Source organism: Ovis aries, chromosome 4, assembly GCF_016772045.2.
Source record: "Ovis aries strain OAR_USU_Benz2616 breed Rambouillet chromosome 4, ARS-UI_Ramb_v3.0, whole genome shotgun sequence".
NCBI lineage: Eukaryota > Metazoa > Chordata > Mammalia > Artiodactyla > Bovidae > Ovis > Ovis aries.
In genome coordinates, this window is record NC_056057.1 from 71,219,923 (window position 1) to 71,238,331 (window position 18,409).

General features: G+C 45.0%; 1 protein-coding gene and 1 long non-coding RNA gene across 11 annotated transcripts in view; both read right to left on the reverse strand.

Annotated features, from left to right (window-relative positions):
• The window catches only part of SNX10 (sorting nexin 10), a 66,399-nt gene extending 51,945 nt beyond the window's left edge, over positions 1–14,454 (reverse strand). For 5 of the 10 annotated variants that reach the window (XM_060415039.1, XM_027968663.2, XM_042248654.1 and 2 more), the window contains exon 1: positions 14,384–14,454. The gene's annotated coding sequence lies outside the window, so the exon portion shown is untranslated. Of the gene's footprint in view, positions 1–13,821; positions 13,879–14,257 lie in introns of all 10 variants that reach the window. The other 5 variants (XM_042248648.1, XM_042248651.1, XM_042248649.1 and 2 more) reach the window with 3 other exon arrangements.
• Positions 14,455–15,063: 609 nt separating this feature from the next.
• LOC132659743 (uncharacterized) lies at positions 15,064–17,974 on the reverse strand. Its single transcript, XR_009600500.1, has 2 exons — positions 17,903–17,974; positions 15,064–15,350 (listed from the first exon to the last, which is right to left on the reverse strand). It is a non-coding gene; the product is annotated as an uncharacterized LOC132659743 (long non-coding RNA).
• Positions 17,975–18,409: the final 435 nt, after the last annotated feature.

Here is an 18,409-nt window from a genome sequence, read left to right on the forward strand (position 1 = left end):
GCACACCTGGGCATCAGGCTCACCTGTCAGCCCTGGCGGAGGAAGAGAACCCTCATAGACCGTCTTCCAGTTGTCAAATACTAGGCAACCCATTCCAGGCACTTCACACGTAGTACATACATGACTCAGGCAGAAACCATGTGCATCTTGTGCTCCAGATGGGGAAACCAGCTGAGGGAAAGGAAAAGATAGGGCTCTCAACCCATTCACCACCACCCAGGACCAAGGAGACCACAGCCCAGGCTGCTGCTTCACAGGGAGCCCTTAGTCCTGGCTAACCAAAGACTGCCACTTCAAATCACAACTCAGCCCTGTCACCGACATTACCGTATGCTTGTGAGTCAAAATCACATATGCTTTTATTTCCTGTTTGCTCTCTGTCTCCACAAGATAGCCTGTGACTCTTCTGCTCAAGAAGCCATTCTACATACTGAGAGGCCACAGCCCCCAAATGGCCAAGGCCGAAAGGGAGTCGGCTTCTGAAAGACAACAGGGCAGGACCAGCCATCAGCCCCTGGGAACCTGCCAAAGCCACACAGTTAGGGTTGCTGCTCCTCTCTCTGCAAGAACCCAGGAGAGCCACTGTAGACACCAGAGTGCTCTCTCTCCAGACACTGAGTCCTGGGATCTAGTACCAGGTACCAGGGCTTCCCCGGTGGCCCAGTGGTAAAGAATCTGTCTGCATTGCACAAGATGTGAATTCAATCCCTGTTCAGGAAGATCCCCTGGAGAAGGGAATGGCTACCCACTCTGCTGTTCTTGCCTGGGAAATCCCACGGACAGAGGAGCCTGGCAGGCTATAGTCCATGGGGCGGCAAGAGTTGCCCATGACTGAGCACCTAAACACCACCCCCAGCCCAGGTACTAGGTAATGGCCCCTGATCCAGATATACCTCCAGAGTGGCCCAGTGGTCAGAGTCAGGGGATGAGGCATGATCATCATGGTTAGAGGTCAGGCTGCTCAGGGAAAGGAGACAGAGATGACGAGGGGGAGGGGGAAGAAGATTCTGAAGGCAGGGCTCAGAAATGAAGCCTCCCTCCCCTCTTAAGGAAACTTGACCAGCGCCCTAACTGCACCCACTGTCACCCTACCTACTGAAACCCTTAGGCTCTAGGTGGCTGCCTCAGCCCAGCTTCCAAGGCCACCATCTTCTGGCTTCACACTCCTCAACACATTTTCTGCTCCCTCCTCACCACTGCGCCCACCACTGAGATGAGAGCCCCCTCCTCGTCTCCCCAGCAAGAGGCCTGGTGTCCCCAGATGCTCCCCCACCTCTCTCTGCCTGGCCCCGCCTTACTCTTCCCTCATTAGGACAAAACATCAGCTGCAAGCACTCCCACAGCCCTTGGAAAGGCCAGGAACTACTCCAAGCACTTTATACACATCCACTTCTTTCCTCAGCACGAGAGCCCCTTCAGGAGGCATTATTAGTATCCCCACTTTACAGATTAGGAAACCGAGGCACACAGAGATGACGTGACTGTCTCAAGGCCCCACAGGCAGCACCCAAGTCCCTGCTCCCAAGGAGGGAGCTGCAGTGCCTCTTACAACATAACTCCAACTGCCACCTCCTCCCCAGGTCTCCCCTGGCCTCCGCGGACACCTCGTGCAGAACACCTTGCAAATCTCCAGACCACTTTCCACACTGGCTGGAGTGAGGACTGGCTAGGTTCTTGTCTTCTCTCTCCTCTTAGACCAAAAAGCCCCTGACTAAGGCCTTGGGGTATTTCTACATCATCTTTGTATTAGTTTCCTGTTGCTGCCGAAACAAACTGCCATTGACTTAGTGGCTTGAAATCACACAAATTTATGACCTTAGTTTTGTAGGTCAGAAGTCCAACACAGATCTCTTCGGGTTAAAATCAAGGGCTCGGGCTGTGTTCCTCCTGGAAGCTCTAGGGGAGGATCTGTTTCCTGCCTTCTCCCGCTTCCCAAGGCTTGGCTCATGGCACCTTTCTCCATCTTCAAAGCCCACAACATATCATCTCTCTGACCCTTCTGCAGTCACATCTCCCTCTGAACACGGCTGGGAAAGGTTCTCTGCTTTTAAGGATGCACATGACTGTATCAAGCTCACTTGGATGACCCAGGATAATCTCATTGATCAAGGCCCTTAACTTAATTATACCTGCAAAGTCCCTTTTGGCATGCAAGGAAAAACGTTCACCGGTTCCAAGGATTAGAATGTAGACCAATGTGGAGGCTGTTATTCTACCTACCACACTCCTTGTACATAAACCTTGAACACAATGGCCCCCACTGAACTTCAGGAGCTGCACCAGTCCCCAAAGGCTGGATTATATGGCCCTTCCATGGCCTCTGATTGAGGTGGACATTAGTTCTGTACCTCCCAAATCCACCAAGAACTCTTTGAAGGAGTACCCCCAAACAGAGAAAGTGATAATACATGGTAAACACCTAAAGATGTCTGATAATCTGGGGATCAAACACATTGCTAAGGAATTTACTGCATTCAGCTCATCAATCCCTACCTCAACCACTATTTTCTATTTTTTGCTCTGTATTTTACTTTTATTATTTTTTAAAGCTTAACACTTGTTTAAAAATGTAAATAATGCCCAAAGGTCAAGAGCAAAGATTCTCCTTCTCTCTTCTGCCTCTTAGTCATTTTTTGGTATCCTTCCAGAGACGTTTCATGCGTCTGTGAGTAGGATATATTCCTATTTATTTCCTACCCCCAACTCCCTTTTCTGTAAATGCTAACATCACTTATAGTCCTTCCCATGCCTCACTCTTAACACAGACTGCTCCACAGCTGTCCACAGAGCATCCTGGTTCTCTTTTTGGGTACTATTCCACTGTGCACAGCCAGAGCACAATTCAGTTCACCACTCCCCACACTGACAGATACTCTTTTGCCATTAGAAACAGTGCTCAGCAAGTTTGTGTGAATTTGTCTGAAGGATAAATGTCGCTAAGTGGACTGAATCAAGCAAGGCAATGTGAATGATTAACTCTGGCAGGTTCTGGCAGATGCCCTCTGCAGGGGACTAATACAAATTCACAAAGTGCGTATGTATGAGTTCTGTTTTCCCACATCCTCCCTAACATGGATGGTTATCAAAATTTTTTACTTTTGCCAAACCCAGGTAGGTGAAGTGTAGTATGTTTCAATGCACTTCAATTGGTATTTTTTAAATTATGCGTGAGGTCAAGCATTCTTCATGTGTTTAGGAGTCATTAAATTACTTTACATGGACTTTTTGTTCATATCCTTTGACATTTTCCTACACCGTTCTGTTCTTTTCCTTATTAATTTGTAATTCTTTATGTATTAGGGAAATTAACCCTTAATGCATAACATGAAACATATATTTTTCCATTTTGTAATCTGCCTTTAGTTTTGCTTACAGGGGTTTTGCTATGCTGTTTTTAAGTAATGAATTGTATCAATTTTCTCCTTATGGCTTCTAAGTTTTACAGCACACTTAGAAAGCCCATTCCTACTGGAAAGTTATAAAAATATTCTCCTTTGGATTATTCTAGAGATCAGTCACCTATGAGCAGTGAAAAGTTCTTTTCTATGGTCATGGATTTACATCCTGGCTATAATGTGCTTATCATATGCAAACAAATTTTACCTTTATAAAGTAACTTTTATTTTCTGATACTCTGGTGTTTATAAAGCACTGTTCCATGACAGCCAGTGAGACAGGCAGTGCAAGACTTATCTGTCTTATTTTATAGAGGATAGCTTCCTAAGCCAACACCCAGAGAGGTTAGTCTCCTATCCACATCCACACAGTATGGCCCAGACTCACACTGAGGACTCTGGAAGCTCTTCTCTCCTCTCCCCTCCACTGCCTCTCGGCACAAAAGGACATCTATCTCATTAAAATCTTAAAGGACATCGCCAAAGGCATTTCTAAATAACTTCAAAAGAATGTGAATAACTTTTCTATTGAAAAGACAGTATTGGACTTCCCCAGTGGCGCAGTGGATAAGTATCTGCCTGCCAACTCAGGGGATACAGGTTCGACATGCCAAGGAGCAACTAAGCTCGTGAGCCGCAACTACGGAGCCTGTGCTCTAGAGCCCGGTAGCTGCAACTACCGAGCCCAGGTGCCGCAAGTACTGAAGCCCACACACCTGGAAGCCTGTGCACTGCAACGAAGAATAGCCCCCACTAACCGCAACTAGAGAAACCCCACACAAAACAAAGAGGACCCAGCACAGCCAAAAAAGAAAATACATTTTTTAACAAGGCCTTGAATGCCATGCCAAGGACTAAAGGGAAAAAAACAAAAACAAAAACAACCCCACAGTATTATTTAAATGGGCCACACAGTGATCCATTCAACAGTGACTCATCCTCAAATGCCTGTGCCAATGTTCTCAACAACAGGCAGGATTCCGTGTTCCTACAGTGTGCCTATATAACCCTGCAACATTTACTGAAAATTAAGAGATGCAAATGTCCCCAGATCCCAAGGCTTCTGAGTGGATCATCAAGAGCAGCGCTTCTCATTTTGTGGTGAGTTATATTTAAGCTATGCAGGGCTCTTTTCAAATGACACATATCCCAGCCTTCTCATCACCCATCCCCAGAAGGGTATCCCCCCAGGAGCGTATCACTTGCCTCCTCAAGTATACTGATGGAAGAAAACGTTTGAAAACCACTGTCTAGAGCACAGAGTCTGTATCTGCACAATTCCTGTATACCGCACGGCCTTGGTTCTCCCACCAACCCGGACTCTTCCGCCATAGTGTCCAGTTGCCCTAATGAGGTCAGTTCTGAAGTTACCCCCTCCGGTCCTTTGTGCCTTTTGCTTCCTCTGACATCCCCCTCACCCTCTTCCCTCCCCAACCCACAAAGAGGGCCCCTTCCCACCCTGCAGGTATTGGTTTAAATGCCACCTTCTCAGGAGCCTTTCCTTACTGCCCACTAAAGCAAATTCCCCCCAGTAGCGCTCCATCCTTTTATTCCATCCTTTTATTTTCTCCTTTAAATGTGTCAGTCTGCATGATTTTTATCTATTAATTTACTTTCTTGCTTATTGTCTGTCCTCTCAAAAGTCCCACAAGGGCAGGGGCTTTGTTCATGTCATTCACACTTTATAACCCTAGAACAGAGCAACATCTCTGGCATATAATAAGTGCCCATAAAAAATGGGTCAGGTAAAAGTTGGCTTAAAGCTCAACATTCAGAAAAGTTGGCTTAAAGCAACCGGTCCCATCACTTCATGGGAAATAGATGGGGAAACAGTAGAAACAGTGTCAGACTTTATTTTGGGGGGCTCCAAAATCACTGCAGATGGTGACTGCAGCCATGAAATTAAAAGACGCTTTCTACTTGGAAGGTTATGACCAACCTAGATAGTATATTCAAAAGCAGAGACATTACTTTGTAGACTAAGGTCCGTCTAGTCAAGGCTATGGTTTTTCCTGTGGTCATGTATGGATGTGAGAGTTGGACTGTGAAGAAGGCTGAGCGCCGAAGAATTGATGCTTTTGAACTGCAGTGTTGAAGAAGACTCTTGAGAGTCCCTTGGACTGCAAGGAGATCCAACCAGTCCATTCTGAAGGAGATCAACCCCGGGATTTCTTTGGAAGGAATGATGCTAAAGCTGAAGCTCCAGTACTTTGGCCACCTCATGTGAAGAGTTGACTCATTGGAAAAGACTCTGATGCTGGAAGGGATTGGGGGCAGGAGGAGAAGGGGACGACAGAGGATGAGATGGCTGGATGGCATCACACACTCGATGGACGTGAGTCTGAGTGAACTCCAGGAGATGGTGACGGACAGGGAGGCCTGGTGTGCTGCGATTCATGGGGTCGCAAAGAGTCAGACATGACAGAGCGACTGAACTGAACTGAACTGAACACTTGATTGAATTAGTCCTAGCTAATTCTCTCCATTTCTGCATCACCGTCAAGTTTTTAAGTAGCCCCAACCACACGGGCTGGGAGGATGGACATTGGACAACTTGCCCGGCCCCTCCTGTTGGCCATCTCTGCTCATGATTACTCAATCATTTTGGGAAAAGAGAAAGCAATTTAGCCAGCAACAGTCCCGGGTGGCATGTGTTGAAGACCACATGCCTTCCTCTATCGTTTTCTCTTTTTCCTTCTGGTCTAATTCCACTGGACTGTGGAGGATGAGACTGGAGAATGATGTTAAAGTCACACCATTCATCATCAAAAACAGCAACCAAACTAAAAATAACAGACTGTTAATGATGGGGCCAGACACTGTGTGAAGAATGCAACATGAATCATCTCATCTAACCCTCAAGAGAGCCCCTTGGGCAAGTCTCACTACCTCAGTTTTACAAATGAGGAAAAAGCGTGCAAGGTCATAGAGCTAGTAAATGAAGGAACCAGGACCCAAACCCAGCTAGCCAGACCCAGGAAAGCCCTTGTCCTCCCCACACAGTATCCCCTACATCTAACACAGCATCCAAGTTACATGCTTAGAAATAAATGCTAAAAAGGGAAGTATGAGAGGAGAATACTAACCAATAAATAGAATTATTTAATAAATAGAATTAATTATTTAATTATGCTTCAGGGATGTGGAGATTGGAGGCAGAGTTCTGTCTGTACATGAACTGGGAAAGTTCACAGCCATACTTCCAGAAATGATTTTTTCGTTCTCAGAAAGGAGGTAATATTGAGACAAGTGTAGTGTCTTCCTCTGAAAGACCTCTTTTTAGGGTCATTAGCTATAAAGGAGGACCCCTAAGAATAACTAGAGGGCAACAACAATCCAATTCAATGAGCAATTACTGAGAGCCCACTATGTTTAAGAGTTCTAGGTTTGGTCCTGACAAGGGCTGTTTTTAATGGTTAAGGCACACGCCCTGAGTTCTAAGATGTAAAGATGTCCAGATACAGACATGAAACAGTCTCCTTGTAATGCAAACTTCACTCTATGTGCCGAAAGAAATAGCACTGGTAACAGGGTTACAGGAAAGAGGAGGGTGCAAAGGGAGAAGCTTCATGAAGGAAAGGAGGACCTGACGAGGCCTTGATGCTTGCATCAAGCAGGGAAAACAGGACCAGCCTGGGGTGATTAAGGAGTAGCACCACTTGGGAATTTCCTGGTGGTCCAGTAGTTAGGACTCCATGCTTCCACTGCAGGGAGCACAGGTCCAATCCCTGGTCGGTGAACTACAATCCTGCCAACTGTGACGTGTGGCCAAAAAAAAGGAAGCAACAGCATCACTTTCAGTAGACCTAAGTGTTCAGCCCCCGAGCAGTGGAGGGCCTGCATTGACAGAATATCATGAGGAGGTAAGCTGGGAAGAGCTCTAATGGGCATCCTAAGATGGGGAAGTCCTGAATGATGAGAGGAGGAACACTGACTTCTCTTAGAAGGCAGGGATGTAGTACTCAGAAGCCTGCCATGATGGTGATGATTCATCTGGGGATGGGGTGGAGGATGGATTGATAGGCCATGAGCTTCATCAGAGAGCTGCTGGAATGCACCAACCAATAGAAGAGATCAGGAGGGTGGGAGATGGCCAAGCACATTTCAAAATAACAAGAAGCAGAACCCTAAGGATTTGGTGGGGAGGGGTGAAATCATTTTGTGTGATACTACAATGGTGGACACATCATCTATTTGTCAAAACCTGGCGTGTACAACACTAGGAATTAAGTGAACCTCAATGGAAAGTACAGACTTTGGGTGACAAATGTATCAATACAGGTTCATTGACTATAATGACATACATGCCACTCTGATGCCAAGGCTAACAGGAGAGGGGAGGCGGGTCATACATAGGATCTCTCTGTACGTTCCATCAGTTTTGCTGTGAACCTAAAACTGCTCTTAAAAATCAAACCTATTAGGGCTTCCGTGGCAGTTCAGTAGTTAGGACTCCATGCTTCCACTGTAGGGGGTCCCAGTTCAATCCCCAGTCAGGGAAATAACACTCCACAAGCTGCACAGCAGCCCCCCCCCCCAAAAAACACATCAGGTTTATTTAAAAAGATGTATGGGGACTTCCCTGGTGGTCCAGTGGCTAAGACTCTGAGCTCCCAAAGCAGGGGACTCAGATTCCATCCATAGTCAGGAAACTAGATTCCATACACCAAACTAAAGATTCTGCATGCTGCAACGAAGACACGGCACAGTGAAATATTTTCTTTAAAAAAGATGTATATAACAAGAATAACTTGGAGATAGCATGATGGAAGAAGGGCGTCAAGAGTGACTCACCAGCCAGGGACTGGAAGAAGACTGGCGTCACAGGCAGAATGGGGAAGCTGGAAAGGAGGTCTGTTTTTAGAGGTGAGAGAGAACAAAGATGAGTTCAGCTGGGAACAAGCCAGGATGATGGTGGACATCCACACAGAACAGCCTTCAGGCACCTGAAGAACAGTTTGGGGCTCAGATAAAAAAAGGGTAGAGGCATGCAAACTGGAAGCAAAAGCAAACACTACCTGTTCCTCTTTTAAAGTGATAAATTGTCTTTCAAAAAGGAAAACCATTGCAACACACAGGAAACAGTCTTCCCACTTTGTTGCAAAAAACTCTTGCTGGGGAGGCAAGTTTATTTACAAAGGAAGACAGCAGCACCAGGGGTTGTGATATACTAGTCACTTTCAACTCTGCCCAAAGTGACACTAGTCCAGATAGGAAGAACTGGCAAGTTATCTGAGGCACAGCAAGAGGGGCATTTCACCTTTAAGTAAACTGTCCCCTAACAAGGTTTTCCAGGTGGCACCAGTGGTAAAGAACCCACCTGCCAATGCAGGGAGACCTAGGAGACCTGGGTTTGATCCCTGGGTCAGGAAGACCCCCTGAAAAAGCAAATGGCAGTCCATATCATCACTCAGAGTATCAGACATGACTGAAGAAACTTAGCACGCATGACCCCCTAACAAGAGTAGGAAGGACAACGTGAATGCCCAATAGCCTGACTCCCAACCCTGATTCTGCCCCTCGCCTGGGGAGATTGTTTCACATCTCTGTGCCTCAGTTTCATCATCTGCAAATTGGGGATAATGGCCTGTTTCATGGATCAGCTGTAAAGATCACATGAGCACATGTGGAGCTCAGCTACTGCATCAGCTACTGTCACTGAGCATTACTTTCTAGAGTTTTCCAAGACTCCTGAGGAAGAAAATGCTGAGGTCTCTTCCTGATTATCACAGAGCAACTGTGCCTTTCTAAAAATATCCCCTTCAAGTATCGGATTTGTCAGATGGGACAGGAATATTTACAGAAGCAAAATATTTTAAGTCTATATGCTCTGAAACAGCCTGCACAAGAAGTGCACACCTTGGCCTTACCCACAGTTGCTTGGCATTGGGCTTGACCCAAGAAGAAAGAGATAACACATAAAGTTATTATGTGTTAATAACTGTTAATAGTGGGTAAAATGCCAAACATAATATTCCTTAAACTAGCTGCCCAAAGCACTGACTGCAATCCAAAGCATCTGACTCATATCTGTCCACAGACCCAGTCTGGCAAAGGTCTCACCTCAAACAGAGGTCACGTTTTTTTCAAGGTTTCCCAACCATCAGGGAAAAGTGCAAGCTACAAAAAGCCGGTATCAGGTCTGCACTCCTCCATAAAAGGTGAAACTGATCTCCCAGTGTAGGAATTTTGAGGTGCATCTGGGCAGAAGCAGTCCCAATTCTCAGGGTCTGATCACCCAGAGAGAGCTGACAGAAAGGCTCCACATCCCCTGCTTTGAGACACTAGAATCTAGAATCTAGGGCTGTGGGAACACCTGCCTCCTCCTCAGCGGTCCCAAATGCCACTCTACAGTAAACAGGGCTGATGTACTAGTGAGGCAGGGGAGGATAATGATCAGTAATAGAAACCTCCTTCCTGTGCGTTATATTCATAGTTTCTAAGGAGCAGCGGTTCCCTGCCTACAATGCCCCTTATTCTGTTCTGCACTTTGAACTGTTAGGGTTCCTAAGTCTGAGACAAACTGGAGAGCATCCATAGTCATAAAGATAAAGACCCTGTGGCTCATGGGTAAGGGAGGAGGGTGAGGGGCAGGGCTGAGAGACCCAGAGAGGGACCCAGGAGATGGTGGAAGATCAGGAGGCCCACAAGGTGACTGCTCAACTCACCTAGTAAACTCTTCTGAACCAGCAGAGCACGTGGCGGGGTAGATTTTTCAATCAGTGAAAGATTTCGCCATCAAGATGGAGAAATGGGCTTGGACTTCTCTGGTGGTCCAGAGGATAAGACTCTGAGCTCCCAAAGCAGGGGCCCTGGGTTCGAAGCCGACATGCCACAACCAAGTCCACATGCCCCAATGAACAACTAACGATTCCCATGTGCCACAGTGAGAAGATCCAATGTGCTGCAATGAAAATGCAGTGCAAACCAATTTTTTTTTTAATCTGACATATGTGTATATATATTTTAATATCTATAAATTTGGTTTTGACATTCAATCTTTATTCTAAGCGGCATTTACTTTTGTGAATGGTGTGAGGCTTGGATCTCATTTTTTCCTAACTGGACCGATAACAGTCCCAATAAACTTTACTACAGTAAATTTAATCACATGATGAATTTCTATCTTGACAAGGGAACTAATTCTGGACTTGCTATTCCTGGTCTGAAGTAACGTATTTTGATGTCCAGTTGAACAATACATTTCAAAATATATTGCCTATTAGTATAATGTATTGATATTTTCCCAGGAAAATTTTTATCAATTTGTAAAAATTAAGTGACTTTAAAGTGCTGGCCTAAACTAACAGCAGGTTCATGACCTATTAGTCTTAGTCAGTCACTGGAGCATCAAGCTTTGGCCTGACTTCCCAGTGATTCACACCCTACATGGAAATCTCAGACTTCGTGGAATTTCACTTGAATTTACAAATCCCTCAGCAATAACTTTCCAACACTACAATTCGACCAACAGGCCTGAACAGCATCTTTGTGCCTTAACCAATACATGTTCTGACTCCTTCCTTGCTTTCTCTCAAAACAAGTTTTATCCTCCTGGCTCTCATCACACAGTGCTATAGATTCCCATCTTAAATCAGTGCAGAGTGGTTCCGCTAACAAGACAACATGCCAAAAGATGATGTATTTTAAGAGTGCTTCCAGGAAACTTTGTTGGCCTCTCCCACACTGGGGAAGAGGGTGGGAAAGCTGGGAGTCTTTTGGCTTTTTGTAATTCATTCACCTGGCACCACTCATTCCAAAGGGAAATACTGGGGTGTGATGGAAAGAATATGAGACTGGAAGTTAGGAAACCTGAGTTTTATAGTCCCCTTTCTACTTCTAAGTAGCTGCAGAGCTCAGATTAAGCTATTTCTAAAATTAGATTATAGGAATAGAATAGTCATTACCAAATTTTCTTTCTACCATGAATGACCCTTTAAGAATCTAAAGGAAGGGCCTCCCTGGTGGCCCAGTGGTTAAGACTCTGCACTTCCCTGTAGGGGGCACAGGTTAGATCCCTGGTCAGGGAACTAGGATCCCGAATCCCATGCAGACAAAAAGAATAAATAAATGAAAAAGTATTTTTAAAAAAGAGAATCTAAAGTAAGCTGTGGATTCTCACCTCTAGAATAATATACTCTTGTACAAGAGTATGGAATCATATGTTTTCAGGGAGTTCACAGACTCCCTAAAGCCTATCTCTGCATTCCCAGGGTCAAGATCACTGAGACCTACCACAAACTTCTAAAAAATAACACAGAATACAACAGAAATGTATGTAGAATCACAAAACCTTAAGCAAAGTTGAATCATTTCCAGAACTAAAAGCATCTTCTTCTCCTCAGAGACTGAGAGGAGGAAGTGGTTTCTTAGGGTAAAATAAATGAAAATGCCAATTTAGGGCTGCCCTTGATTGAGGTCTGGCTAAGCCCTTTACCTACATTCAGAGAGGAGTGCCTGAGGGAGAGTACCCATTCCAGAGCCAGGCTGCCTCGTTCAAATCTCGGCTCCATCATTTATTAATTGACTTAGGCTTTGTGCCTGTTTCTTCTTCTGTTATTGAAAAGGGGATAAGGGAAGAAAAAAAAAAAAAACTAGGGCAGAATAAAAACAATACATATCTCAAGGACTGTTAATATACATATGGTACTTGAAATCAAGCCTGGCAGACGGTAAGCCCTAAATAACAATTCCACGTTATAGAAATCTGGGACACATTTGCTGGGTGGTTAAGATCTTGAGCTGAAGAGTCTAGGGAAGCCATAGATATCTTGATAACTCATTTTCCCTCAGATGTAAACAGAATCTGCTTCAGAGGTTTGTTATAAGGATTAATGAGCCTGCCATGTTAAAAACTCTTCACAATGCCTAGTACATAGTCAGTGCTCAGTAAATGTCAGCTATTGTTATGAACAATTCTGGGAGACAAGGATTATCAGTACCTTTTTTTAGTTCTGAAGAAAGGATAAATCATAAAGTTAAGTGTTCTGCTGACAGTACCTCAGTTAGTAAATGATTATCCCCAGATTTCAACTCCAATGAATCTGAAACCAGAAGTTGTAACCACTATCACACACAACCCCTTAATTTGAACAGGGCTTAGAGAACAGAAAAGCTGATTCATACCTACTAATTTTATGAGAGAGAGAGAGGGAAAAAAAGACTGTTGGTGATAAGAGTCTTTTATCCAAAATGCAGGGTATTTATTCTCCAGGGAGGTCAGTCATGACTGGCCAAAAGCCCTCATTTGCTACTCTTAGAAATGCAAGACTGGAAAGGCTGGACCCTGGTCTCATTGATTTCAAACCCCTGGCAAGTAGTTGTTAAACCACAGCCCTCACATCAAAAGAGGAAAAAGAAGCCATTTCCCATAATAGCTGAACAAACAAACTGAGTTCCCTAAAATGCAAGTAGAGACCCTAAGGCTGAGAAAAGTATTATTAAGAATGCTCCAAAATCACATAGAAATGCCACAGTAGAACACAACATTAGTCTTTAAACAACAAACTTTTATGCGGGAAGGAATGAAGGTGTTTATGCCTGTTTCCAACACCAAGCTCCAGGGGGCCTTCCCTGGAGGAAGTAAAATAAGAGGAAGTTCCTACCACAGACCTCTGTTGCAGGAGGAAAAGCATAGGTTCAGTCAAGAGACCCTGGTGAAGGGCGGTGTCACCTGAGAGCCACACCCCACTCCTCCAACACCAGTTTCCTCCCTAGTGAAATAGTCACCTCAGAAATGAGAATGAAATAGACCAGCAGGAGAAACAGGGTGGTCCACTGAAATACAGGTCAGTGCTAATCACCTTTCTTCACATCTTCTATATATTTAGTTCTGGGTGTATGGTATTTTTTGTCTTCTTTCAAAACAGTCCCATTAGTCAATCTTAAATCTACCATGCCTTTAAAAAGCGGGGTGGGGTGGGGGTGCGGTGCGTAGGACTAGGCATCATTGATCATTGGAAGAGATGGCAGAAACAGCAGAAGCATCTCATTCAACTGCATCCTTGGAGCTTGGTCCATCGGATGGAGTAGCCAGTTCCCCTCTTTGGCTGCACTCATCCCTGCCGCCCAGCCCCCTCCCAGGGGCTAAGAGGGACTTAATGCCTTCCCAGCCTACCCCCACCCCCACGCCCCTAGAGGTGTGGAGAAGGCTGCGGACGGAGGGGGTCAGAAGCCCACCACAATCTAGGCCTGTTTCTGCTCTCACTGGCTGGATGACTCTGCTCCCTAGGGCCTTAGTTTCCCAGCCTTAAAATGAGAGGTTTGAAGGAGATCACATGAAAGCCTCCTGCCTGCTCTAAATTTCTAAACCCATTATTCTGATACATAAACGTGTTCTGCAGAAATAGAAGCCCTTACTGGCAAGCAGGGCTTGTGGTTCTACGTCCCCCTTCCATTCCCCTCAATCCCCCGCGGTCCATCTTACCGAAGTATGATACATCAGAACTGAAAAACAGGCTGTTGCTTTCCCGTGGCACCAGACCTAGTAATCAGTAAAATCAGTGGATTTTCTCTCGGGTCTTTTCCCTCAATCCCACAATCCCAAGAAAACCCCCTGCCTACTCCTCCCAATTTCTAAACTCAAAGCTATCCTTTCGTGAATTAAAAATACCCACCCCAACCCGGCCTGGTGTAAGGTGTCTCAGCACATTTCCCGAGCCCCGCCCCCCCTCCGCCGGCGTCCGGGATTCCACCTCTGCCCCACCTTCTCCCCGGGGTGTCTTTTTAGCAGGATCGATCCGATCCGTGCCCTCCCCTGGCAAACCAGCCGACCGATTCCTCTTCCCCGGCAGGAAAAGAGGCAACGCCAGGCTCCAACCCCAGGAGACCCAAGCATCTTCCTAAACCGCAGAGAGAGGCACCTGGGCGCAGAGGAAAGGGCCTTAAGCCTCCGCGAAGGAAAGGAAAGGGCGGCTGGCTAGTCCCTGGTCGCGGTTCCCACCCGGCGGCGCGAGGGAGGCCTTCCCGGCCGATCGCCTGTCACTTACGGGCGGCACCTCCAGGCAGAGCCGGGCAGAGCAGGGCCAGCGGGCCAGCGGGTGGCGGAGTTTGCTGACTCAAAGGCGCGGCGGCGGCGGCGAGCGCCGAGGAGCGCACACGAGCGCAGCCCCGCGCTCCCCGTGCACGTAGCGGCCCCGCGCCCGCGCTCCGCGCCCGCTATCCTGGCCGCCGCACCGCCCAACTCAGGTACGGCCCCGCGGAGGCCTGCCCCGCCCCTGCCGCGGACCTGGAAGCTGCGCTCGGCCCCCGAGGCTGGGGAGAGCTGTGCGGCCACTGGGGGGCGCCACTTAAAAGCCACCAGGAGCTTGCTAACCCCGTTCCGCCCCCTTAGTTACTTACGGAGAGGATGGTTGAATGGGAAGAGTGATAGATAGATAATGGTACAATGTCAATGGTAGAACCTAGGTGGTGGGCATATGAGTGTTTACTGAAAAATTCTTTCAACTTTTCTGTATGTTTGAATTTTTTCACAAGACATCCTGGGGGGAAAGAAATGAGGTCTGTCAAGGTGACTGAATCAGTAAACCGTTTTCCAAGTGGCATCTTGGGTTGCATCTGACCCACTTGTTCGCGTGGAAAGCCGCAATAATCACTTAAACCGCTAATGGGTGACTACATGACAGAATAATAAAGGCAGTGTTTTTAAAAATCCACTGAGTAAATGTTAAAGATTTTACTGGTTTTATTCAATGATTCATGATTCAGTTCAGTTCAGTTCAGTCGCTCAGTCGTGTCCGACTCTTTGCGACCCCATGTATCGCAGCACGCCAGGCCTCCCTGTCCATCACCAACTCCCGGAGTTCACTCAGACTCACGTCCATCGAGTCAGTGACGCCATCCAGCCATCTCATCCTCTGTCGCCCCCAATTCCTCCCAGCATCAGAGTCTTTTCCAATGAGTCAGCTCTTCGCATGAGGTGGCCAAAGTACTGGAGCTTCAGCTTTAGCATCATTCCTTCCAAAGAAATAGCCAGCATCAAGTTCAGCAGATAGGAAGAAGTGCTAAGGAGTTGTACAAAATAAAAGGCTCTTACAGACTTAAGGCCGGGAGACAAGGAAGTTATCCTAGCAAAACTCGGATTGGTCATGGCAAGATCACTTTTTTCTAGAAGACAGAGGTCTATCAGGGAGACAGTCACACTGCTGACCAGGTTGATATTAAGTTCCCATTTTGTGATGTCTCAGCAGATGGCCATAGTGGTAAAGACCCAACTGCCAATCCAGAAGGCATAACAGAGCAGGTTAGATCCCTGGGTTGGAAAGGTCCCCTGGAGGAGGGCATGGCAACCCACTCCAGTATTCTTGCCTGGAGAATCCCATGAGCAGAGGAGCCTGGCGGGCTACAGTCCATGGGGTCCCAAAGAGTCAGATGTGACTGAAGCAACTTAGTACACAGTGCCAGTGCTCACCATAAGTGACTCCTTTCTGGGCCTATTCTCTCTCTTTTAATAGGAGTCTAACATTTCATAATTTAAACATGAATTTTCTCACTAGACACAGCCAGCCCCATTGATCATTCTAGGTCATTCCAGGCTTACCTGAAAATATCCAAGTCTATATTCCACACTCAAATTGGCTTAAGAAAACTTCTAAATCTACAATGTTGTGTCCTTAACATCTGGGATCCTAATAATTCATTGCTAAATCTTGGATCACTTGCATTTAATTTCCTAAAATCGCAACCCAGCTATAACACACAAGTAAATGTAAATATGATCACTTCTGAGAATCAAGTTAAATTATCTTTTTCAAATTCTTTTCCCTATGCTGCACAAAGCATTGACTAGAAAACAACATGCAGTATGTGTCTAAGATCCTAAGAGATTCTGCAAAATTAAAATCTTTCTAAGTATATTATCAATAAGAGCATGATTTTATAATGTGGGCAGAGCATTAAAAAATAAAATAAAAAACCTTTGGAGAGTCTATAGGAGTCATTTAAATATCTGACTTCCACAGAAAGGAAGAATATGAAAAAAATTCAGAATAGAATAAAGTAATAATGGATTTTAATCCACTCTATCAGGGTAGCTACTAGGTGGTGTTTCTAGTTTAAGAATTGTAATGTACAACCTGAATCCAGGGGACTGAGCTAAGTGACCACCACATTTTTAGACTGTGACTTTTTATTATACTATCAGGGAGAAGACTGGACTCTCTGGTTCTTAAGAAATCCTAGGAAGCTAATAAAATCACCATAAAATTGCTATTAAGAAGAAATCCTCTTGCCAGTTCCAATCCTACCTCAACTCTGGCTTCTAGGGTCAAGTTAACTGATTCAAACCCCAACTTTATCACCTCTCACTATGTGATACTGGGATAATGAAACTCTCTGGGCCTCGTTTTACCATCTGAAAAAAAAAGAGATGATAATAATAGCACCAGCCTCATAGGGTTGTTGTGGGGGTTAAGTGAAACATTTCAAGTAAAGCTCCTGAACTATGCTAGAACATAGTAAGTGCTCAATAAATTTTTATTATTATAACTGTTATTACAACATTGTTCTCTTCTCTAATTTCTTTCATCTCCAAATGCCCTTAGTTAGACATATTAAGGAAAGCCAACTGTATCCCCTACCTCTAACTCAAGAATCAATAAGAAGACAGAGTCCATCTGTCTCCTGGGGAAATTGCAAAATGTACAGACAGTAAAAATAGAATTTGCCTGGACTTGATCTTCAGCAGTTATAATTAACTGATACAATACAGTTATTCTATACTATCCAAAATTTACATGAATTGTCCTGCCTTCTTGAGAAACACTGTCATGGTACATATTCATTCTGTAAAAAAAAATGGTCTTATCATTTATCAAACAACTAATAATGAGATGTGAGCAAAAAAATTTAAACAAATAATTTGGATTTTGATTTCTCATTTTATATCATCTTTTTGCAATAATATGAAGACACACTGATTAATGTGAATAAAAAGAATTTCTCTTGACTATCACTGATGGAAAATTAATCAGTCAATCTAAGAAAGAAATGGAAAATTTTATTAGTGCCAAATTGAGGATTATAACCTGGAAACAGCCTCTCAGAAAACTCAGAGAACTGTTCCACCCATTAGAGGTCAAAGCATAGTTACATAGGTTTTTGAGATAGAGGACTGTACCTTAAATGACCTATTAATAGTTTGCACAATCTGGATCTGCAAGTACCAAGTAGCGGGTCATCATGGTGCCTTACAAGATTAAGAAGGAATGTTATCTTTAAGGAGTTGTCTTCTTGGTGCTAGGAGAATGTTGTTCTTTATGACTGAGTAGGCATTTTTGCTGCTGTGGAAGTCTGGTCAATGTATAACTCAGATACACGACACACAGTAGAGTGGGAAAAGAAGGCCAAAGGCCAGAGAAAATTTTTCATGTTTAAATTTTCCTTTACTTGCCTTAGAATATGAGCTTTATTTCCTCATGATCAATCTAATGTGTTTTTTCAAAATACCTCTCTTATGCATCCATCCCCCCGAAAAAAGCTAGAAAAAAGTTTTGAGACTGCTTACTTACTTGTAAGGTAAAGAGGTTTAGACTTCTCCATCTACTCACTCCTCCATCTTCCTTATGTGTTTATTGACTACTGTTCTGCCAGTTAACACCCCAAACCTATTAACTTTGGCATAACCTTTGACCAACTCCGTCCCCTGATTCACTCAGATCCAAGTCCTGTATATTTCTTCTCAGTTAGATCTTGGTGTTACCTTCTGCTTTCCATTCTCATGTCTAAACTCTCAGCTCAAAATCCTACAATAGCCTCTTTATGAAACTAAGCAGGACCATGTGGGACTCTTTCCTGTAGCCCCTGTTTTTCTTGTTTACAGGGAATAGACTCCAGCCTCCAAGACCTTCCCTGAGTTCCAAAGGGTAGATTGGAACAGTTGCTAATCAGGGAAGAGAGAATATGCAGAGACACAGAAAGAGATGACTTGCCAGATTGAAGGGAGGGCAGGCCCTGCAAACACCATGATCCTTATTTGCAACTCATCCCTTGAACCATTGCTATAAAACTCCTCACCA